The 25409-nt window shown below is 44.9% G+C and overlaps 1 protein-coding gene across 8 annotated transcripts in view; it reads right to left on the reverse strand.

Moving 5' to 3' along the window:
• DAB1 (DAB adaptor protein 1) overlaps positions 1-25409 on the reverse strand; it is a 769394-nt gene that overhangs the window by 226310 nt on the left and 517675 nt on the right. For 7 of the 8 annotated variants that reach the window (XM_069738100.1, XM_069738103.1, XM_069738104.1 and 4 more), the window contains one exon: positions 16061-16161. The gene's annotated coding sequence lies outside the window, so the exon portion shown is untranslated. Of the gene's footprint in view, positions 1-16060; positions 16541-25409 lie in introns of those variants that run through there. The other variant, XM_069738106.1, reaches the window with a different exon arrangement.

Genomic DNA, 25409 nt, shown 5'->3' on the forward strand with positions numbered 1-25409 from the left:
TGTATATAATTATATATGTACAGCTGGTATAGCCTGGGCATCTCCTGTATATAATTATATAGGTACAGCTGGTATAGCCTGGGCATCTCCTGTATATAATTATATATGTACAGCTGGTATATTCTTAATTCTATAATCTGGTCTTTGTTATTTTAGAATGATAATCAAATTAAATTTGGAAAATATTTATTATTTTATATTGTTTTCTACATTTCTTTATGTGGTAATAGTGTTGCTTTATTGTAGTGGATTTAAAATTCTTCATTTGCAAAAGAAGTGACAAAAGTAACTTGTGGCTTCTGAGCCTGTGGAAGGACAATGATGTGAGAACTCCGCAATGATGTATCTGAGAAGAAATGTAGCAGTATCTAATAACGGGGCCTACTGACAGAGGATGAAGGAGCGCTGCTCTGAAGTGGAAAAATGGGTAAATAATTACCATTTCACTAGAAACACCATTGTGGAGCTTATTAAAACTCAATCAATAAAGACTTTATGGAAGGAATGAACAGCGTTTTCATCCTTGTCTTCAATATGTCTGATGATAGACACACCTAAGCCTAGTGTCTAAGTGAGGAAGAAAGTGGACATTGTTAGCAGTAAGAGACATACGGTATGTACTCTCTATATATAACATCAAGCAGTAAAGTTTCCAATAAATAAGTAGTAAACATGAAAGTAAATTGTAAAAGAGCGAAGCATAATGTTTATCTGCAGTACAGAAATAAAAATATAATACTGCCCCTATGTACAAGAATATAACTACTATAATACTGCCCCTATGTACAAGAATATAACTACTATAATACTGCCCCTATGTACAAGAATTTAACTACTATAATACTGCCCCTATGTACAAGAATATAACTACTATAATACTGCCCCTATGTACAAGAATATAACTACTATAATACTGCCCCTATGTACAAGAATATAACTACTATAATACTGCTCCTATGTACAAGAATATAACTACTATAATACTGCCCCTATGTACAAGAATTTAACTACTATAATACTGCTCCTATGTACAAGAATATAACTGCTATAATACTGCCCCTATGTACAAGAATATAACTACTATAATACTGCCCCTATGTACAAGAATATAACTACTATAATACTGTCCCTATGTTCAAGAATATAACTACTATAATACTGCTCCTATGTACAAGAATATAACTACTATAATACTGCCCCTATGTACAAGAATATAACTACTATAATACTGCCCCTATGTACAAGAATATAACTACTATAATACTGCCCCTATGTACAAGAATATAACTACTATAATACTGCCCCTATGTACAAGAATATAACTACTATAATACTGCCCCTATGTACAAGAATATAACTACTATAATACTGCTCCTATGTACAAGAATATAACTACTATAATACTGTCCCTATGTTCAAGAATATAACTACTATAATACTGCTCCTATGTACAAGAATATAACTACTATAATACTGCTCCTATGTACAAGAATATAACTACTATAATACTGTCCCTATGTTCAAGAATATAACTACTATAATACTGTCCCTATGTACAAGAATATAACTACTATAATACTGCTCCTATGTACAAGAATATAACTACTATAATACTGCCCCTATGTTCAAGAATATAACTACTATAATACTGCCTCTATGTACAAGAATATAACTACTATAATACTGCTCCTATGTACAAGAATATAACTACTATAATATTACCCCTATATACAAGAATATAACTACTATAATACTGTCCCTATGTACAAGAATATAACTACTATACTATTACCCCTATATACAAGAATATAACTACTATAATAGTGCTCCTATATACAAGAATATAACTACTATAATACTGCTCCTATGTACAAGAATATAACTACTATAATACTACCCCTATGTACAAGAATATAAATACTATAATACTGCCCCCTATGTACAAGAATATAACTACTATAATACTGCCTCCTATGTACAAGAATATAACTACTATACTACTGCCTCCTATGTACAAGAATATAACTACTATAATACTGCCCCTATGTACAAGAATATAACTACTATACTACTGCCTCCTATGTACAAGAATATAACTACTATAATACTGCCCCTATGTACAAGAATATAACTACTATAATACTGCCTCCTATGTACAAGAATATAACTACTATACTACTGCCTCCTATGTACAAGAATATAACTACTATAATACTGCCCCTATGTACAAGAATATAACTACTATACTACTGCCTCCTATGTACAAGAATATAGCTACTATAATACTGCCCCTATGTACAAGAATATAACTACTATAATACTGCCACTATGTACAAGAATATAACTACTATAATACTGCCCCTATGTACAAGAATATAACTACTATAATACTGCCACTATGTACAAGAATATAACTACTATAATACTGCCACTATGTACAAGAATATAACTACTATAATACTGCTCCTATGTACAAGAATATAACTACTATAATACTGCTCCTATGTACAAGAATATAACTACTATAATACTGCTCCTATGTACAAGAATATAACTACTATAATACTGCCCCCTATGTACAAGAATATAACTACTATAATACTGCCACTATGTACAAGAATATAACTACTATAATACTGCTCCTATGTACAAGAATATAACTACTATAATACTGCTCCTATGTACAAGAATATAACTACTATAATACTGCTCCTATGTACAAGAATATAACTACTATAATACTGCCTCCTATGTACAAGAATATAACTACTATAATACTGCCCCCTATATACAAGAATATAACTACTATAATACTGCCCCCTATGTACAAGAATATAACTACTATAATACTGCCACTATGTACAAGAATATAACTACTATAATACTGCTCCTATGTACAAGAATATAACTACTATAATACTGCTCCTATGTACAGGAATATAACTACTATAATACTGCCTCCTAGCTGTGAGGTTGTGTGTTGGTAGCTCTCCTGATGTCTGGAGCAAGCCCAGGGAGGGGCCACCCTGGGCGGGGAAGCTCCCCAGGCAAGGCCCAGGCTTCTCGGCCTACACTGGGACAAGGCTCCCAGACCTCTCTGAATGGGAATATTAATCCCAAAGCCTCTGTGAGACCAGTGAATGCAGCGGCCAAAGCTGCAGCCGTTCTGTGAAGGAAGAAAAACCAGCAAGTAAAGTTTTGGGAGGAAAATCTACTCCAAGTCCAGCAAAGAAGCCAGAAGGTAAAGTGTTGGTGAGTGATGTTCCACAGCACAGTATGAAGTCCTGTAACTCCCCGGTCAGTCAGCAGCCCCTGCCTGAGGCTCAGGTGAGATCGGTCTCAGCTGTACCAATCACCTCTCCTGCTTCCAGGCAGAGACGGACGTCTTTGGAAAGACAGACCATCCAGGAGAACTTACAGCAACATGGCAGTGTGGCGCTGTCAGGACGCACCCGGTCACAGTCAGGTGGCAGCGATAAACCTGCTGCAGAGCCGGCATCCAGCCGAGGAGCCACAAAGCCATCTGTGGTGGAACCGCACAAGTCTGTATTCAAAACCCCTGTACCCGTGGTGAAGACAAAACCTGTGCAGCCGGCGCGTGCACCCGAGCTGCAGCTAGCGGACGAGATACCGGTACTTGTCAGGAAACTGGGTGAGTTACAGCAGCAAAAAAAAGCGCTGCAAATGGAGGTAGACTTCATCTATAGTCTAAAGACCACTAATCCTGCCAGTAATGATGTGTATGACCTGAGGCTGAACACACTGGGGGTGCAGCTGGCAAGTGTGGTGCAGGACATTGAATCTGTGCTGGAGGGCATGGGGCCCCTGGCGGAGACCTACAGGAACCGGGAGCGGTTCGCCTCCTATAAGCAGGACTGTGCTGTAGAGACCGGGACCCCCCAGCAGCGGACACGGCCAGTGTTACAGGCTGCCCGCTTCTGCTTCCAGGAAGGAAAAAAACTGCAGCAGCAAGCAGCTGAGTGTGAACAGGAGCATGCACTTCAGACTCCAACAGAGGCACCACAGGTCCCAGAATGCCCCACGCAGGAGCCGGACTGTATTTGTGAGACTGTTTGTGCTGCTGAGGCAGCTGAGTGTGAACAAGATCATACACTTCAGACTCCAGCAGAGGCACCACAGGTCCCAGAATGCCCCATGCAGGAGCAGGACAGTGTTTGTGAGACTGTTTGTGCTTATGAGGCCGAGGCTGAGGCACAGACTGGGGCTGGTGATGTTGTGCCCATGGGGTCGGGGGTTGGGGAGGTTTCACATTCTGTCATGGACGTGGCACTGTCTGATAATGATGCTGCTAATAATAATATGCATGATATGTGTGACTATCCCCCATTACCATCTAGTCCACAAGGTGTGGCAGCCCCCCCTGCTGCAGACCCTCTCCCTGTCAGTCGGCCCAGTGTGACCCGGCAGGTGCCCCCCAGGAATGCCTGGAGCCGCGGCGCCCCATCCTTCACTTCCAGCGCCAGGTATACCGGCCAGACTTTTAAGCGCATTAATGTGGTGCGGTTTAAGTACATAGGTGCCAAGGAGGATCTGCCACAGCGCAGGTATGTGGTGAGAGAGCTGCTATGCGGCCAGATGGGGTTTGTGGTAAATGAGATACTGGCGGTGTCCAATTTTCTGGACAGACAGGGCTACGAGGTCAGCTTCAAGCTGCAGTGTGACCTGGACAGGTTCTGGGCCAATTACCCCAGGTTCAGAGACGCTGAAGGCTGGAATAAGTTTATATTGGTTCCTATCTCCAGGCCGGACACTGTCACGGTAAATATCACCTTCTGGAATGAGGCCGTTCCCCCACAGGACATCGAGGTTTGGCTCCGGAGACACTGTGACCTCGCCTCTGGACTCTCCAAGGTCAGAGATGAGGATGGTATCTGGACAATGGGGTGGAAAGCTGTGGTTAAACTGCGGCAACTTAATAACATTACTGCCCATTTACCTAACTCCTTCTTCATTGGGAGGGAGAAGGGAAGATGTTATTACCCCCGGGCAGCCCAGGAAATGCTTCAAATGTGGTGAGAAAGGTCATCTGGCCAACGCCTGTACTGTGGTGAAGTGCAGCCTGTGCGGGGATATCGGCCATGTCGCTGTGGATTGCCGGGATGTTAGGTGCAACCTCTGCGGTAAGATGGGCCACCCTCACAGGGACTGTCCAGACGCCTGGCATAATATCTGCAGAGTCTTCCCTGATGAGGCTGTACTAGCAGGGGCAGAGGCTCAGGAGGATGAGGATGCGGTGGCAGGGGCGCATGAGGGGGAGGATTTAATGTCAGGAGAGATGGTGACCAGCCCAGATGCCCAACAGGAGTCCACTCATAAGCAGGGTATAGAGGGTGCAGAGGGGAACTTGGAGGTCGCTCCTCAGGTCCAGCGGCCTCAGGTAGCCCCCCCTTCAGCATCACTGTCTGAATCTGATGACTGGAGTGTTAATCATAATAAAAGGAAGAAAAAGAGCACGTCCTCCCGTAAACCTGAGGCAGAATATGACGCCCGTCAGAGTGCTACTAAGAAGGTTCAGAATTCTGCAGGAGTGATGGTTGTGTCCAACAAGTATGGGGTTTTATCTGAGTCTAATGATGACAATTATGAGACAGAGTTGAGGAAAGTTGATGCAGAGTGTGACAGGGACGTAGAGGACCACCCTCCGTCAAAGCGGAAGCCCTTATCTGTGGACCCTCAGGTAGAGTCTGACATGGACACCGGTGGTGGACAGAACATCCCTGACTCATGATGATGGCAGTTACTGTGCTCCTTCTCTATTGTGTTGTGATGGCGGGGTTCTCATTAACACTAACATCAAGTAATGTTAACAGTATTAAGGCAAGGAGGACGAGACATGTGGTGTATGAACATCTCACACATCTGGACACCGATGTTATTTTCCTGCAGGAGACACGACTGACATCTCAGGGGCTTATGAGAGAGGCTGAGAGGGAATGGCGGTGCGGTCCTTCTTTCTGGTCACTGGCTGTGGAGCCTTACGCCGGAGTCGCTGTCCTGTTTAACACCAATGATGTGACTGTGCATAGGATGACGGAGGTGGTCATGGGAAGATGTTTGGTCCTGGAAGTCACTATTCATGGGAGGCGACTCCGGCTTATTAACATCTATGGGCCACAGACAGTGACTGACAGGATCCAGCTGTTTAATAACGTTAAGCCTTACCTCTTCACTTCTCTTCCGGTGGTGATGGCAGGGGACTTTAACGCCATACTGACGTCAGGTGACAGTTCCTCGGGCAGGACAGTGACCAGGGACGGGAAGGTCCTACATAACATTATAATGCAGTCTGGACTGACTGACATTTTCGCACAGGGAGGTCGACAGCCAAAATTCACATATACATGTTCCAACAGGAGCAGTAGGATAGATTTTGCTTTTGTGAGTCCTACTGAGGCTGTTGACACCCTGAGTGAGAAGGTCGTCCCTTACTCTGATCATCTCGCCTTGTGCTTCTGTCTGGGGACCTCTAACCGTCCGGAGATCGGTAGAGGGTTGTGGAAGCTCAATTCCAGTCTCCTGGATGATGCTTATGTTCAGAGTCGTGTCTACTCCCTTATCCAGCTTCATCTAGATAGGGTTGACTTCTATGACAACATGACCGACTGGTGGGAGGACGTCAAGGAGGATATCAGATCCCTCTTAAAGAGACTGTCAGTTAATAAAGGGAGGAATAAGTACAGCCAGTACCTAAAGCTGCGTAAAGAATTGGAGTCACTATATTCGGCGGGCGGGGATGACAAAGTGAAGATCGACCGACTGAAATCTGAGATAAGTCAGTATCAGTATAGTAGGTATACCTCCCTGGTTCTTGAACGGGATTATGGGTCCTTAGGGGCCCCTGATCCCTTTGAGAATTGCAGGGAGAGGGTAGTAAAAAAGATGGTCACGGGTCTCACTGACTTCCAGGGTGTATTGCAGGATTCACGGGAGGGTATCCTGGAGGTGGTGAGATCTTACTATGCTGACTTGTTTCAGAGGAAAGTTTTGGATAAAGATAAGATGGCTCAATTCTTGGAGGCAACTCCTGCGCCTGATACTAATGATCTGGACTTTTCTCCTTTGACAGCAGAGTTATCGGTGGAGGAAGTTAAGGAGGCTATTGATAAATTACATCTGAAGAAGGCACCAGGTCCAGATGGCATAACAGCAGAATTTTATAGGAAATTCAGAGACCTCCTGGCTCCAATCCTCGTGGATGTGTATAAAAGTTGTCTAGAAAATCACCTGATGCCTCCATCCATGAGAGTGTCTTCGTTGATTCTGCTGTCTAAAGGTAAAGAGCCGAGCGACATCAAGAACTGGAGGCCGATTGCCCTCTTGAATGTGGACAGGAAGATTCTAGCAAAGATCCTGTTTTCTAGATTAGTCTGTTTGTCCCCAGCACTGTTGGCAGGCTCTCAGTTTGGCACAGTAAAAGGGCGGAACATCTCTGGAGCAGTCATCTCGATACGGGAGATGTTTGAGAGATGTAAAGCTCTGCGGTGTGGGAAATATATTGTTAGTCTGGACCAGGCTAAAGCCTTTGACAGGGTTGATCATGACTATCTGTGGGCCACTTTGTCAAAGTACGGTATTCCGGGACAATTTGTGGATTGGCTGAAGACATTGTACAGAGAGGCAGTGAGCTTTCCTCTGATTAATGGTTGGCAGGGTGACAGTTTTGGAGTTGGGGCAGGGGTGAGACAGGGTTGCCCACTGAGTCCCCTCCTCTACGTTTTTGCCCTAGACCCATTTCTGAGGTCACTGCAGGAGTGTGATTTTCAGGGGGTGCCGGTCCCCCATTGCCAGCCTCTGAATGTTGTTGCCTATGCGGATGATGTGAAGTTGGTGATCTCTAATCCTCGAGAGGTGCAGATGTTATCTGCGTCTATCAGAAGTTACTCAGAGGCCTCCGGGTCTCTGGTCAACCTTGAGAAGAGTCAAGCTCTGTGGACATTAGATACTGATCCCAGCTATGATCTGCGGCAGTTTGCCAAAGCCTCCACCCATATTAAGATCCTAGGGGTTAAATTTGGAAGGGATGATAATGCCACGCTAAATTGGGAGGAGAAATTGGAAACCGGAAATGCAAAGGTTCAGCGATGGAAGAACTGGAGGCTGACCTACAGAGAAAGGGTCGCAATGTTGAAGACTTATCTGGTCCCTGTTTTCTTGTATGTCTCTGTCATTTTCCCTTTGCCAGAATCTTTCTCAGCGAGGCTCTTCAGCCTGTTCTTCCAGCTCTTGTGGGGGAATAGGTTGAATCTAATAAAGAGGGGAATAACGTACCTACGGCGGAGAGAGGGTGGGCTGGATATGTTGAATCCAAGGGTTTTCTTTGACTCCTTGTTTCTAAAGGTAAATTTTGGGAACATGGACTCAAACAGTAGCTCCCTGTGGGTAAATAGTATCAGGTACTGGATATTGCCTTTTGCAGAATCTTGGGTGCGAGGCGGCAGTCTCAAGAGGAGGAGATGGACAGGTGACCACCTCCCCCAGTATCTGGACTATGGTCTGAAGTGTGTTAGGAGGTGGGGACTGGAGAAGTCTTACATTGAGAGCAGTACGAGAAGAGACCTGTATGCTCATGTATGTAGGACTTTCTTCTACTCTCCACTGGCCCTGAGAGATTATGTCACCACCACCCTGCAGGAAAGCCTTAGGTTCCTAAACGGGAAAAGACTTCCTCCTAAACTGTTTGATGTCACTTGGCTTTCACTGCATAGTCGGCTCTTTGTCAGGGGGAACCTGAAACACTTGAGTGTCGCCGATCGGAATTGTCCCCTTGGTTGTCAGCAGGAGGAGACTATGGAGCACTTTATATGTGATTGCTGGGGAGGGAGGAAGATCTGGGAGGAAGTGTCTGATAATCTAAGAATCCCCAGACTGCGGACTCTAAAGTATTCTGACATAATCTATGGTGTCCCCTCCACTGTTAGTAACATCGACAGAGAGACGATGTACATTATAATAAGCGTCATTAAATACTATCATTGGCACATGAGAACCCGGGTGTCACTGCACAATGAGCTGTTCGATCACACCGCTGCGGCTGGTCAGGTAATGTCAGAACTCCGGTGGATAAAATCGCTAGAAGTTGGAAGGAGTACGAGAAATATTAAGCTATGGAGGAATGTTAAATTCAGTTAGAAAATATGATATGACTTTTTTTTGTTTTTTTTTTTTTGTTTAATTTTCTTCTACCTCCAGGTGTGGACACTTTAATTTATGTATCAATATGATCTGATTATTTAGTACTTGTGTATATATGACCAAAGTGAATTGTGTTTTGTAATTCTTGTAATTCTGGGTGATTTTTGTTTTTATTATAATTGTATTTATGTTTGGTTTTTATAATAAAAATTGCCCCTATGTACAAGAATATAACTACTATAATACTGCTTCTATGTACAAGAATATAACTACTATAATACTGCCCCATATGTACAAGAATATAACTACTATAATACTGCTCCTATATACAAGAATATAACTACTATAATACTGCTCCTATGTACAAGAATATAACTACTATAATACTGTCCCCTATGTACGAGAATATAACTACTATAATACTGCTCCTATATACAAGAATATAACTACTATAATACTGCCCCTATGTACAAGAGTATAACTACTATAATACTGCTCCTATGTACAAGAATATAACTACTATAATACTGCTGCTATGTACAAGAATATAACTACTATAATACTGTCCCCTATGTACGAGAATATAACTACTATAATACTGCCCCTATGTACAAGAGTATAACTACTATAATACTGCTCCTATGTACAAGAATATAACTACTATAATACTGTCCCCTATGTACGAGAATATAACTACTATAATACTGCCCCTATGTACAAGAGTATAACTACTATAATACTGCTCCTATGTACAAGAATATAACTACTATAATACTGCTTCTATGTACAAGAATATAACTACTATAATACTGCCCCTATGTACAAGAATATAACTACTATAATACTGCTGCTATGTACAAGAATATAACTACTATAATACTGCTCCTATGTACAAGAATATAACTACTATAATACTGTCCCCTATGTACGAGAATATAACTACTATAATACTGCCCCTATGTACAAGAGTATAACTACTATAATACTGCTCCTATGTACAAGAATATAACTACTATAATACTGCTTCTATGTACAAGAATATAACTACTATAATACTGTCCCTATGTACAAGAATATAACTACTATAATACTGCTTCTATGTACAAGAATATAACTACTATAATACTGCTGCTATGTACAAGAATATAACTACTATAATACTGCTCCTATGTACAAGAATATAACTACTATAATACTGCTTCTATGTACAAGAATATAACTACTATAATACTGCTTCTATGTACAAGAATATAACTACTATAATACTGCTCCTATGTACAAGAATATAACTACTATAATACTGCCCTCTATGTACAGGAATATAACTACTATAATACTGCTCCTTTGTACAAGAATATAACTACTATAATACTGCTCCTATGTACAAGAATATAACTACTATAATACTGCCCCTATGTACAAGAATATAACTACTATAATACTGCCCTCTATGTACAGGAATATAACTACTATAATACTGCTCCTTTGTACAAGAATATAACTACTATAACACTGCTGCTATGTACAGGAATATAACTACTATAATACTGCCACTATGTACAAGAATATAACTACTATAATACTGCTCCTATGTACAAGAATATAACCACTATAACACTGCTGCTATGTACAGGAATATAACTACTATAATACTGCTCCTCCCTGATAAATAATACATCTGTTATACTCATTCACTGTAGGTATGAAGCCCGTGAGGTTATAAGTAACGTTTCTGTGACTGTAGTAACACTGGAATATGTCATGTAATGTTCTCCACTCTCCAGTCTTCGAGTCAAGTATAAAACTTTTCTAAATTGGCTTCCACAGTCAGGGTAACAGGCTGGAAAGGGAAGCTGCCATCAGTCCTGGGCGTTCTCCCTGTTCCTCCTCGCACTGCTTACTTGCCTGCAGGCTGATCCACTTCATTTGCTCAGCTCTAAAGAGATATTTGTAAGAAAAAAGAAAATCCTTTGGTGGGAAAGGGAAGGGGCTTCACATTCACAGCCTGGAATTACCTCACTAGTGGAAAATGTCTGTGTGCCGTCAACTTTATAATTGGTTGCTAAGTGCCCAAAGTTAAATTATTCCGCACTTGCAGTAAATTTCTCAGGCAGTTCCCACTCCGGTCATCTGTGCTGCTCTAACTGCAGTCATAGAATGGTCTGGTGTATGTGCAGGGGCAGATTGCAGCCGTGCCGCATACGCTGCGCTGCGTGTTTAGCCCTGATCTAATATGGACGTGACATCATTCCATTAATTCCTTCTTCTTTATTAATGCTGCCACTGCCATGATGCAACCACTGCTCTGTGAAAAGACTATCTTTATACAAAAATATTTAGAATTGAGAGGCCTAGGTGGTTGATACCTTTTAATGGCCAACTGAAAAGATGGTAACAAATTGCAAGCTTTCGAGACTACACAGGTCTCTTCATCAGGCAGAGTAGAGACCTGTGTAGTCTCGAAAGCTTGCAATTTGCTCCCATCTTTTCAGTTGGCCATTAAAAGGTATCAACCACTGAGGACTCTCAATTCTAAATATTTTTCTATCTACTGGCTCATACGGTACCAAGATATTTATCTTTCCTGTATCTTTATACATGGAGTCTTATTTAGAAAATATTGTTTTTCAATACATTTTGATACATTGTTTACAATGACTTTATAAACAGCAGGGTTTAAAGATAATTAACAATTTCGTTAGTTACTATTTTCCAGAAGATTTCGTATTTACTGGAATTTGATATTTTTAGGGATAAGATTTTCATAAATAAAAAGCAGAATACTAGACAGCTGGCCTAAATTTTGCAAGATTTTTTTGGAGGGCCTAAAAAAAAGGGTTAAAAGATAATAAAAGATTATATTCACCTGTCCTATGAGAGCCCTAGCTGGTCCTCTGCTCACTTTGGATCATTCTTCAAAATGCTCTTTAGTCCGAATCTTCTGATGAAGATGAGGATCGCAGACCAATCCAAAGACTGATCCGAAGCAAGTGGTAGACCACCAGACAGAAGGCAGAAGAGGTGAGTATAATATTCTGTTATTTCTAACCCCTTCCTGACACTTATTTTTTATACTTCGGGGCCGATTTTATTTGGACTTTATGGAATCTACTTCACATTTCTAGATTTCTCTCATCTTTAGTAGAGTTAGAACCATAGATGACATCTAACGAGCTGTGTCCAGGATCACCTGGATGTTTTAGACAAATCTAGGTCATATAGCTGATCAGGGTGGGATATCAAATCTCCCTGAGATTGTGTCTTGTGGCAAGAAGAATTAAGGATACATCTAACTTTACATTGTTGCAATGTATCAAAAATCAAATCTGTAAATTGCATTGATATAAAATAATCTGCTACCATTTTGTGTACACAGCTCCTTTGAAGACCTATGTGTCTCCTTGAATTCAAACAAACCCTGTGTGGTCTTATCCCTGGTTTCTCACTTCCATATAACTCTTCTACCAGATTATCAAAATGAGGGGGCGGATCAGACTACATATGGTTTGTTTGTAGTCAGGAGGACAATCAGCATGGTGGCAGCTCAGAGGTTATCCTTAAACAGCTGTACGGTAGCTCAGAGGTTATCCCTGTATGACTGTATGGCGGATCAGTGCTTATCCCTGTACGGTGGCTCAGTGGTTATCAAGGTATGGTGGCTCAGTGGTTAGCATTGTTGCTTTGCAGAGCTGGGGTCCTGGGTTCAAATCCCACCAAGGACAACATCTGCAAAGAGTTTGTATGTTTTCCCCGTGTTTGCGTGGGTTTCCTCCATGTTTTCCGGTTTCCTCCCACACTCCAAAGACATACTGATAGGGAAATTGGATTGTGAGCCCCAATAAGGACAGTGATTTCCATAAATGTGTTGCAGAATATGATAAGTATAAGTAATCATAATAAATAATCAATGTAGAAGTTTTAAACAAAGAACAATAGGAGAGATTTTTAATCACAATTATTGGCAAAGTTACTATCTGTTACATGATGACATCACCGCTCTGACATCATAGTCCCCTTTAAATGTGGGATGTGGGAGAGATGGCGCCATGTATCACAGGCCAGTGGCGCTCGTTACAGGGCGATGTTACTGCACAATAGAAACATTATTTCCCTGCTGTTTGTCGCTGTCATTGACGCTGCACAATCCGAGTCCTTGTGTTTTCGGAGAAAAATGAAGTAGCGCCCGGGAGTCCTCTGTGATTTAACAAGTACCGGTGTGTGATCAGAGTAATTACCAGGAATTGGCAGACTCCGCAGACTAAATGGACTGTATCACCTGTCAATTCCAATGTTTCCCATTCTACATTGTTTGGGATATTTTGTGCAATCAGATCAGACATTTGCCAAATGGAGTTTATAAAAAAATAAAAGTTTACTGATTCTAATCGCATATTTGACTTTAGGCTCATTTCTTTACGCGTCCTGTAGACACGGCAGCTCCAGCCACGTTCACCCTGATCTTCCACGTACATGGAGAAAATGCAAGAGTTTGAGTAAAGAAAATAAAAACTAGTGGTCAAAAGGAGGGCACAATGTCATGATTCTCCCATGTCGGCGCCAAGAGCGGGCGGTCATGTGACCACAAGTATTTATTTTCCATACTTTTGGCGCTGTGATGATTCAAGAGTCTGCAGTCATACAGTGACTGCCATCGTTACCTTTAAGCCTCGACAACCCCTTTAACTCATGGTATAACTATTGAAGATGCGCTGTGCCATCGTCATAGTAAATAGCACCTGCCATATTGGTGTTTGTTACATCTGTGGAATATTGATAGACAGGTGGATAGTGTAGGGGTTTCTGCTTGGTTCTATCAAAACAGAATAAAGTTTATTGTCCTTCATAAACTTTCCATCTCCAAACTGAAAACAGTCCTTTCTTCAGCACAAACAAAATAACAAACCGTCCTTGGTCTGCGGAAGGCAAACAGTCTCACCAGCTTTTTATTACAGACACTTCTCTGCCTCTAGAGTAGACTGTTCACTATGAATGGTCTTTCTCTAGCTCCAACACAGCACACGCTGCTAAACTAACCCAGCTGCCTGTTATTATGTCCATTAGACCCAGCCTGGGGTATAGGAACGACCTTTCCCACCCAGGCTCTTTTGGTTACTCCTAAATTCCGGACCCAAAATCCAATCAGAGGAAAACCCTCTCAATAACCTAGTACTGCTGGTACAGACTGTAGATTTCTGAGGCCAACCACCTCGGTGGCACATACCTGCCACCCAGGACCTCCTGCTTTCTTGACATAGATGAAAAAGTTAAGAAACACCAGTAGTATAGTAGAAAAGAGTAGCAGAATATTGCCAGGCGCTCACCTTCAGATGATTACCAAAACACTCAAAAAACTTACAAAAAGGTGCAGTCAGATGGTCGTATAAGTTGAAGCAAGATCGGAACGCAGAGGATTGGCTGGCGGCTTTCTCAACTCAAGCGTGATGGCGCATTTCTAAGCAGCGGTCACTCTTAGTTCGGGAGAGCCGCCGACCAAAACGTGCACTGTGCTGGGATCTGGCTCTGATTTATACGGCTGTCCGACTGCACCCCAAAAAGAAGAGCGGCACTCCAATGGTTAAGGTGCAAAAAGGTTGTGAAAAGCTCATCGTGCATGAGCCAAAATAATGCATTGCACATAGATGGATGGATATGTAATTTGTAGATAGAGATAGATAATAGATAGATATGTAGAAAACACCAAATGTTTGATTCACAAACCAAACATTCGTTACGCGCTGTGATCCCTCGTACATGTGCTGCGGCCATTATAACAGTTACTAGGCATCCAAACTATGCACAAAGTAATAAACGGAACACAATTGTTTTACGCCACCTGTATCTAGAGGTGCAGCACAAGAAAGCTAAAGAAGGCGGCGAGGTAGATAGATAGATAGATAGATAATAGATAGATAGATAATAGATAACAGATAGATGATAGATAATAGATAGATAGATAATAGATAGATAATAGATAGATAATAGATAGATAGATAATAGATAACAGATAGATGATAGATAATAGATAGATAGATAATAGATAGATAATAGATAGATAATAGATAGATAATAGATAGATAATAGATAGATAGATAATAGATAACAGATAGATGATAGATAATAGATAGATGATAGATAATAGATAGATAGATAGATAGATAGATAGATAGATAGATAGATAATAGATAACAGATAGATGATATATAATAGATAGATAATAGATAGATAGATAATAAATAACAGATAGATGATAGATAATAGATAGATAGATAGATGATAGATAGATGATAGATAGATGATAGATAGATAGATGATAGATAATACATAGATGACAGATAGATAGATAGATGATAGATAGATAATAGATAGATAATAGATAGATAAAAGATAGATAGATAAAATATAGATAGATAAAAGATAGATAGATAATACATAGATGACAGATAGATAGATAGATAGATGATAGATAGATAATAGATAGATAGATGATAGATAGATAGATAACAGATAGATAAAAGATAGATAAAAGATAGATATATAGATAATACATAGATGATAGATAGATAATAGATAGATAGACGATAGATAATATATAGATACATAGATGACAGATAGATAATAGAGAGATATATAGATAATAGATAGATAGATATTCTCCCCAGCTGGTTGCTTTTGCACAGATTGATGCTTCTGCTGTAGAATAAACCGCTTTCTGATATTTCTGTGACAAGTGACATTTTTTCTTCCACCCATCAGAAGTGTCAATCATTCCTCTTTCTGCCCCTGCACAAGTGGAGGAAGTCCGCAGACTCTGCCCCCAGTGGGTGATTTGCCCCCAGTGGGTGATTTGCCAGCATGTCTCCAGCTCTGACCTTCTGCCCTACAGCACAGCCGCCTCCTCTCCTCTTACCTTCCCCATAGTGGCTCATGGTGTCTGATGAGGCGGTGATGCTGACGGTTGTCGCTCACTTTCTTCTTTGGCTCATGGTGAGGTCACTGGAGCTGCAGACCCTGGAAGACAAGCAGGTTCAGGCTGTGAGTCGGGCGGTGTGTGGAGCCGCTGCATCATGCGAGGCTCATACATGGCGCGGAGTCTATAGAGGCAGCGGAGGAGCAGGACGGAGCAGCCTGTGACCGGAATCCTCAATCACAGGGACTACAAGTGATGGGAAACAGCAAGGGATCCGCCAGTAATGGCCGCAATCTGCACTGGGAGACAATGGGGGAATAGCAAAGTTCTGGAGCAGAACGCAGCGTGCAAGAAAAAAGCAAAGAGCAGGGACTGAGGGGGCTGCCCAGGGGTGACTGCCCACAGGACACTGCCCAGGGGTGACTGCCCACAGGAGACTGCCCAGGGGTGACTGCCCACAGGACACTGCCCAGGGGTGACTGCCCACAGGACACTGCCCACAGGAAACTGCCCACAGGGCACTGGCCAGGGGTGACTGCCCACAGGACACTGCCCAGGGGTGACTGCCCACAGGACACTGCCCACAGGAAACTGCCCACAGGGCACTGGCCACAGGACACTGGCCACAGGAGAATGCCCAGGAGTGATTGCCCACAGGACACTGCCCAGGGGTGACTGCCCAGGGGTGACTGCCCACAGGAGACTGCCCAGGGGTGACTGCCCACAGGACACTGCCCAGGGGTGACTGCCCACAGGACACTGCCCACAGGACACTGCCCAGGGGTGACTGCCCACAGGAGACTGCCCACAGGACACTGCCCAGGGGTGACTGCCCAGGGGTGACTGCCCACAGGACACTGCCCAGGGGTGACTGCCCACAGGAGACTGCCCAGGGGTGACTGCCCACAGGAGACTGCCCAGGGGTGACTGCCCACAGGAGACTGCCCAGGGGTGACTGCCCACAGGAGACTGCCCAGGGGTGACTGCCCACAGGACACTGCCCACAGGACACTGGCCACAGGATACTGGCCACAGGACACTGCTTACAGGAAACTGCCCAGGGGTGACTGCCCACAGGACACTGCCCACAGGACACTGGCCACAGGACACTGGCCACAGGACACTGCCCACAGGACACTGGCCACAGGAGACTGCCCAGGGGTAACTGCCCACAGGACACTGCCCAGGGGTAACTGCCCACAGGACACTGCCCACGGGTGACTGCCCACAGGACACTGGCCACAGGACACTGGCCACAGGACACTGCCCAGGGGTAACTGCCCACAGGACACTGCCCACAGGACACTGCCCACGGGTGACTGCCCACAGGACACTGGCCACAGGACACTGCCCACAGGACACTGGCCACAGGAGACTGCCCACAGGACACTGCCCAGGGGTAACTGCCCACAGGACACTGCCCACAGGACACTGCCCACAGGACACTGCCCACGGGTGACTGCCCACAGGACACTGGCCACAGGACACTGGCCACAAGAGACTGCCCACAGGACACTGCCCAGGGGTAACTGCCCACAGGACACTGCCCACAGGAGACAGCCCACGGGTGACTGCCCACAGGACACTGCCCACAGGACACTGGCCACAGGTGACTGCCCACAGGACACTGCCCAGGGGTAACTGCCCACAGGAGACTGCCCACAGGACACTGCCCACAGGTGACTGCCCACAGGTGACTGTCCACAGGACACTGCCCACAGGTGACTTCCCACAGGTGACTGCCCACAGGTGACTGTCCACAGGACACTGCCCACAGGTGACTTCCCACAGGTGACTGCCCACAGGACACTGCCCACAGGTGACTGCCCACAGGACACCACCCACAGGTGACTGCCCCAAGGTGACTGCCCACAGGACACTGCCCACAGGTGACTGCCCACAGGACACTGCCCACAGGTGACTGCCCACAGGTGACTGCCCACAGGACACTGCCCACAGGACACTGCCCACAGGTGACTGCCCACAAGACACTGCCCACAGGTGACTGCCCACAGGTGACTGCCCACAGCACACTGCCCACAGGTGACTTCCCACAGGTGACTGCCCACAGGAGACTGCCCACAGGTGTCTGCCCACAAGACACTGCCCACAGGACACTGCCCACAGGTGACTGCCCACAGGTGACTGTCCACAGGAGACTGCCCACAGGTGACTGCCCACAGGTGACTGCCCACAGGACACTGCCCACAGGACACTGCCCAGGGGTGACTGCCCACAGGACACTGCCCACAGGACAATGCCCAGTGGTGACTGCCCACGGGGAAATGCCCACAGGAGACTCCTCACAGATGACTGCCCACGGGTGACTGCACAGGCTGCTGCCGATCCGAAGTGAGAATGGCTGCTGTCAATCTGACATGGAATGCAAAAATACAAAAATTCTGCATTAAAGACTATCAGGGACGAGTTACTAAACTCTTGCAACGAACATTTAGAAATACCGTACATTTGCAACAATGTTTAAATCACCTTTAAAAAAAATAGCAGCTGTGCTAATAGTCTTCATTAAAAGAAAACATTTTTTGCATGCCTCTCTTCTGCAGAACTATGTGTCTCCATGGTTACAGACTACAAACACATCCTATGTATTCAGAACCAGCAGTCAGGTGGTACTCCACTCCCTACACTTCTTCTCTTGATAACCTCTCATCTGCCTCCTTTAGGTTCACTAGTAATAGATCAGATTACACAGGGCTGGTTCGGAGCCTGTGACCGTAGAGACACATCATTTTGCATGGTATCTGCAGACACAAAACAGGAGGTATTTACTCAAGACTTTCTGCAAAGTTACTGGATGTTACTTTTGCTGTACATACATTGGAACAATAAAAACAAACGCTGTTTCCGTAACTTCTGTTCATTTTTGGGGGAGATCGGGACATTGCTCATTTCACCTGCCCTCTCCAATCTTCGCAGTTCACACTCATGTGGCCGGCACTTAAAGGGGTTGTCTGACTTTCCGATACAAGTCTGCAGTCATTTTATGAGCATACTGCGACTGTGAGGATTCCACGATGCTGCTGTCGGGAGTGGGCGGTCATGTGACTGCAAGTATGTGATGTGCAAACTTCCGGCCACATTCCAACAGGACATGGATTTTTGAATGCAAGTGTATTGAGCGAGGCTGCACAAGTCTAGTTGGTATGATCCGTTTGTTTCTATTTCTTTCCATGACTGTGCAGGGGATTTGGTGCTCTGCACCAGAAAAATGAAATGGCATTCAGATCCCTATTAAAATAGTTTATGGAACTAATCAGCAGAGAGCTATTAACTTTATTTCATTGCCGGTAATAAATTGTCTGATTACAGATGGAGCATTTAGTGTTGCTGAAACGTATCAACGACTCCGCTGAAAAGCTCCATCACCCGAATGATTTGTCAACTCCGCACATATATTGTGTTCTCTGTATTCAAACGTCAGTGAAAAGATCTTCTATTAACCTAATTATTTCACCCAAAAAGTACCAAGTAATAACTGACATTACACAGTAATTCACAATCACAGCAGTCCGGCAGCCGCAGGCAAAGCTAAGGTGGAAAAGTGATGTACTAATGGCTACTATTCACCCAGAACATACTTCAGAGCTGCACTCATTCTGCTGGTGCAGTCACTGTGTACATACATTACATTACTGATCCTGAGTTACATCCTGTATTATACTCCAGAGCTGCACTCACTATTCTGCTGATGCAGTCACTGTGTACATACATTACATTACTGATCCTAAGTTACCTCCTGTATTATACCCCAGAGCTGCACTCACTATTCTGCTGGTGCAGTCACTGTGTACATACATTACATTACTGATCCTGAGTTACATCCTGTATTATACCCCAGAGCTGCACTCACTATTCTGCTGGTGCAGTCATTGTGTACATACATTACATTACTGATCCTGAGTTTCATCCTGTATTATACCCCAGAGCTGCACTCACTATTCTGCTGGTGCAGTCACTGTGTACATACATTACATTACTGATCCTGAGTTACATCCTGTATTATACCCCAGAGCTGCACTCACTATTCTGCTGGTGCAGTCATTGTGTACATACATTACATTACTGATCCTGAGTTACATCCTGTATTATACTCCAGAGCTGCACTCACTATTCTGCTGATGCAGTCACTGTGTACATACATTACATTACTGATCCTGAGTTACCTCCTGTATTATACCTCAGAGCTGCACTCACTATTCTGCTGGTGGAGTCACTGTGTACATACATTACATTACTGATCCTGAGTTACATCCTGTATTATACCCCAGAGCTGCACTCACTATTCTGCTGGTGCAGTCATTGTGTACATACATTACATTACTGATCCTGAGTTACATCCTGTATTATACTCCAGAGCTGCACTCACTATTCTGCTGATGCAGTCACTGTGTACATACATTACATTACTGATCCTGAGTTACCTCCTGTATTATACTCCAGAGCTGCACTCACTATTCTGCTGGTGCAGTCACTGTGTACATACATTACATTACTGATCCTGAGTTACATCCTGTATTATACTCCAGAGCTGCACTCACTATTCTGCTGATGCAGTCACTGTGTACATACATTACATTACTGATCCTGAGTTACCTCCTGTATTATACCCCAGAGCTGCACTCACTATTCTGCTGGTGCAGTCACTGTGTACATACATTTCATTACTGATCCTGAGTTACATCCTGTAGATCTTTTATTATAAAAATGAAAAACATAACAATAATAATAGCAGAAAACATAACAAAAATATTAGCCAGAAAATAAACAGTATACTGAACACTGGTCCAGCCGCTCATTCTCTCCTCTCACACAGTATATACAGTATATACAGAATAACTACTTTGACCTTCTGGTCCGGTCACCAAACAAAAATAATAATAACAAATAAAATAAACAATGGCAAACAAAAACTATATACATGAACTTTTTTTTTTAAAATAAAATAACTACAAATATATACAATACTAAGATATCCTCCATTCCCAAAACCCCGCACTGACCTGAGAGCTGGTCCTGCGTCTCATGCCTCAGTCCAGGTCCAACGTCCATAGGCCAGATCAGGCAGTGCCAGTTTTCCCCCAAACAACCCAGTGTCCCATAGTCCCACAAGATAATCCCACCTCCCCCCTTTTCCCACCACCCAACCTAACAGCTACACCCAAATCTATATCCCTATATACAATATATACATTATATACAGCAGCACACACCACAATAATTACAAATCACGAAGCCCAAGTTCGGCGCCTGCAGCCCTACATCACTGTATAATGATCAAACAAAACAAAAATCTACAGTGTCAGCAGCAGCCCACCACCAGGAAAGGAGATGACCAGACTAGGGCACACTAAAAGAAAAACCCCTCCAGAGGAGAGCGGCCCTCCGTGCGCCCAGTCTCCCATACTCCAGAGAGCGCACCTTCACCAGGTCACCGAGTATGGTCCTAAACACATCTTCCACTGGGAGGATTTTTCGTTGCGTCGATACTAAGCACCGTGCGTTCCACGTGTGATACCTAACCACTGCGCTAACTAGAAATAAGGTGCAGCGGTCCCGACCACCAAGGTCTCCGAATGCTCCATAGGCCCATTCCGCATAGGAGAGACCGGCCAGCCGAGACCAGCCAATGAAGGCGCCCACCCTGTTGTACACCTCTGTGTTGAAGGGACAATGAAGCAGGAAGTGGTCCATGCTTTCCAGCAAGGTACCACAATGCTCCCGAGGACAATTCCTGTCCTCAGAGCTCCTACACTTCAGATTGTCCCTCACACACAGTTTCCCATGGAAGCAGCGCCAAGCCAAGTCCCAAAACTTCGAGGGGATCCTGATAGAATTCAAAAGATGCAAACCCACCCCAAGATCCCGACTTGGGCAGTCCCTGAGCGCCAGAGGCCTCTGGAAATGGGTCAACAGAACCCTATTGTCAAGGAGTTTCCTTGGCAGAGTCCTGATCTCCCACATTCCCAGACCCCACCGACGAATTACCTTCAGAACCAAGGTAGCGTAAGCCGGAAGATGTCCATGCGATGTGCGAAGATCCTTCACTTGCCCTCCTGTCTCCCATTCCTGGAAGAAAGGCTGAAACCATCCCCTACAGGAGAATACCCACGGAGGAGCCCTCTCTTTCCAGAGGTTTGCGATATTGATCTTAATGAAGGTATCCACAAGGAATACCACAGGGTTGACCATACCCAACCCTCCTAGTCTCCTCGTACGGTAAGTAACCTCCCTCTTGACCAGGTTCAGTCTATTCCCCCATAACAGTTGGAAGAACAAACTGTAGACCCGAGTCCAGAGAGATTCCGGCAAGATGCATACACTGCCCAGATAAATCAGTAAAGGGAGCAGGTAAGTTTTGATCAGGTTTACCCTTTCCCTTAGGGTCAAAGACCAACCCTTCCATTGGTTCACCTTCTGAGTGGCGATCTCTAGCCTGCTGTCCCAATTTTGTTTGGGGTAATCCCCCTGGCCAAATTCGATGCCAAGGACTTTTGCAGAGACTTTGGGTCCTGGAAGGGTGTCCGGGAGATCAAAACCAGGATCTCCTCCTCCCAGCCAGAGACTCTCACACTTATCCCGGTTGATCTTGGACCCGGATGCCTCCGAGTAGCGATCTACCTCTGACATCAGCCTCCTCATGAGAGGAAACAAACACAGTGACATCATCGGCATACGCCACCACCCTCAGAGTGGCCTCCGGTGCTGCCCGGTCCATCCCGATCCCGGCCAACGGTCCACGCTCCACCCTCCTAAGAAGAGGGTCAATCGCAAACACGTACAGCAGCGGGCTCAAGGGACAACCCTGGCGAACACCGGACCCAACCTCAAAAGAGCTGCCAATCCAACCATTCACAAGCGGGAAACTCTCTGCCCCACTGTACAAGGTCTTAAGCCAATCAACAAACCCCCCGGGCAGGCCATATCTCAGAAGGACGGACCAGAGGTACTCATGATTAACCCGATCAAACGCTTTTGCCTGGTCCAGTGACAGCATGTACCCCTTCCAGTGACCAGCCCTACCCTGCTCCACTGCCTCTCGGACACTGAGCACAGCACTAAATGTGCTGCGGCCTGGAACAGAGCAATGCTGGGCCCCCGAAAGGAGTCGGGGTGCAAATTTCACCAGCCGATTAAACAGCACCTTTGCCAGAACCTTCCTGTCTGCATTGAGAAGCGCTATGGGATGCCAGTTCCCAATGCAAGACGGGTCCTTACCCTTTGACAAGATGATCAGAGCAGACCTCCTCATTGACTTCGGCAGAGTGCCCGAGGAAAGACACTCATTGAATACCTCAGTCAAGAGGGGAACCAAAACGTCCTTAAAGGTCTTATAGAATTCAGATGTTAAGCCATCTGGACCAGGCGATTTTTTGGGGGCAAGCCCTTCAATCGCCAACTGAACTTCCTCTTCCCTGATCATTTCTGTCAGAACGTCAAGAGAGGGGTCTACCCCTGGTTCGGGGACAGCTTCAGCCAGGAAAGCCGACATCTCATCCCAATCAAGATCCCTCTTCCCCAAGAGGTGCGAGTAGAAGGATCTGACAACCTCCAGGATCCCTGATCTGGATCGTCTCAGGGACCCCGCAGTGTCGACCAGTCCTGTAACCACTTTACTATTCACTGACATCCTGCAGTTTCGGTAAGGGTCGGGCGAGCGGTACTTCCCGTAATCCCTCTCAAAAACCAAAGATGCGTGTCTATCGTACTGACACCTCATAAGCAAAGATTTCACTCTGGAGATCTCCTCGCGGCTACCTCCAGTTGAGACAAGATGCTCGAGTTTCCTCCTCAGACCCTGATACAGACGGTACCTGTTCAGACTCCTGAGGCTCGAGAGCTGGCGGAAGAATCTCGCCACCCTTTCCTTAAACATCTCCCACCACTCTGACTTACTACTACAAAGATCCAGTAATGGTACCTGGCTCTGAAGAAATTCCTCAAAGGACTGTCTTATCTCCGCTTCTTCCAAGAGAGACGAATTGAGCCTCCAAAAGCCTCTTCCCATCCGGAGGGTCTCTGTAACATTCAGAGAAAACAAAATTAAACAGTGGTCGGAGAACTCCACCTCAACAACAGATACTGCTGAAGAGACAGCTTCCTCCTTTAAATAAAACCTATCTATTCTGGACCTACAGTTACCTCTATGATAGGTGAACCCCTCGTGGCCTGGGGTGTGCCGAATGTGGACATCCACCAGGCGAGCCTCACTAGCTATACTATTAAGGGCGACGCTATCATAAGTCAGCTTGTCTCTGGAACCTCCTCTATCTCGGGGCTTCGTGACAGCATTGAAGTCCCCTCCAAAGACAACCTGCCGACTTGTAAAAAGGTAGGGCTTGATCCTCATAAAGAGACACTTCCGGTCCCACTTAGATTGGGGACCATAAATGTTGATGAGCCGGAGCTCTTGTCCCTTCATGAGGACATCTAAGATCAGGCACCTCCCCATTTCTAACTCAATAACCCGTCGGCATTCCACCGGTGCGGTAAAAAGGACCGCCACTCCGCTATACGGCTCGGCCGCAAGAGACCAATAGGAGGACCCGAGTCTCCACTCCCTCTTAGCTTTAAACACATCTGCCATGTTTGGCAGCCTGGTCTCTTGCAAAAAGAAAATGTCAGCTTCAACCCGGCTGAGAAAATCAAAGGCCGCAAATCTAGCTGTATTTGACTTTATGCTGGCGACATTAATGGACGCCAGCGTCAACGGAGTGGGTACCGCCATCACTGGTGATTGAGTTAGATGGCTTTCTTTTTCCCACTCCCCTTATCCTCTGCCTCAGAGGAGGAATCCTTCCCCCTCTTTAATGACAATGAGGTATCCATACCCACGTGTTTTTTATTTTTTTTCGTCCTCGTCTCCGGACTCTGGGCCAGTCCCTCCTTCCAAGGATCTTACATTCCCAGAAGGAGGAGACTCGGCGTCCCCTGTGAGCCCCGCCGAAGCCAGAACCTCACCCTCAGCTTCCTCCTCAGAGGAAGAGATGTTTTCAAGGGCTTGGCACCGGTTAGAAAGACCAACCAGAGGGGAGTCAGTTTTTCCTTCCTTAGGTACCTTGGTCAGAGCGGGAGAAGATGTTTTATCTCCCTTCTTTCTCTTCTTTTTGGTGCCGAGCTTACGCTTGTCCTCTAGCCACTGCCTATTATCCTCATCCATACTTTCATAATGGGAGGACTCTGAGGCAGTGGCACTTTCCTCCCTGTGGATCCTCCTGACCTCCTCATCCAACTCATCATCCCTCGGGGCCTCAGCAGCAAGACTGGCATCCAGGACAGGGGCCGCCCCAGTAGTACGAGGCTCGCCCAGCTCCCTATCCTGTCTGCGCTT

The sequence above is a fragment of the Ranitomeya imitator genome, chromosome 8, assembly GCF_032444005.1.
Source record: "Ranitomeya imitator isolate aRanImi1 chromosome 8, aRanImi1.pri, whole genome shotgun sequence".
NCBI classification, from domain to species: domain Eukaryota; kingdom Metazoa; phylum Chordata; class Amphibia; order Anura; family Dendrobatidae; genus Ranitomeya; species Ranitomeya imitator.